At 21.0% G+C, this 509-nt stretch overlaps 1 protein-coding gene across 1 annotated transcript in view; it reads right to left on the reverse strand.

The window, feature by feature from the left end:
- LOC107629958 (homeobox-leucine zipper protein HDG2) overlaps nt 1-509 on the reverse strand; it is a 10,957-nt gene that overhangs the window by 5,717 nt on the left and 4,731 nt on the right. The gene's annotated exons all lie outside the window — the stretch shown is intronic.

Here is a 509-nt window from a genome sequence, read left to right on the forward strand (position 1 = left end):
ATTCTAAACTTTAAATTTATAAACTTTACACCAAAATCCTTTAAAGAACTTGAGAATTTTTAAAATAAAAAAATAAACTAATATTAATTAACTAAATTAATTTTATGGACTTTCTCCAACCCTAAATAGTAACAAAAGAGAGGTAATACTATTTTTATTCATTTTTGTGTCCTACCTATTAAAGTCGATAAATATTTTTGTACTAATGTAAAAAATTAGAGGTAACAATAGATAGGATAGAGTTTGGATCCAATCTTAATTTTACTCGAGTTGAGATTTTTATATAAACTCAACTCTATTCTATTCGCGAGTTGAGAATATCCAACCTTAATCTTACCTATTCTTAATTTGTGGGTACTCAATCCTACCCACAAATTACTAAAAGATACAATATTATTATATAACTTGATAATAATTTTAAAATAGAACTGATTTTTATGTAAAAAAAAATATTAAATTATTAATTAATAATATTCTTTTAATAATTAAAAATCTTTTATATTTAGTAA

Source organism: Arachis ipaensis, chromosome B03 (assembly GCF_000816755.2).
Source record: "Arachis ipaensis cultivar K30076 chromosome B03, Araip1.1, whole genome shotgun sequence".
Classification (NCBI taxonomy): Eukaryota; Viridiplantae; Streptophyta; class Magnoliopsida; order Fabales; family Fabaceae; genus Arachis; species Arachis ipaensis.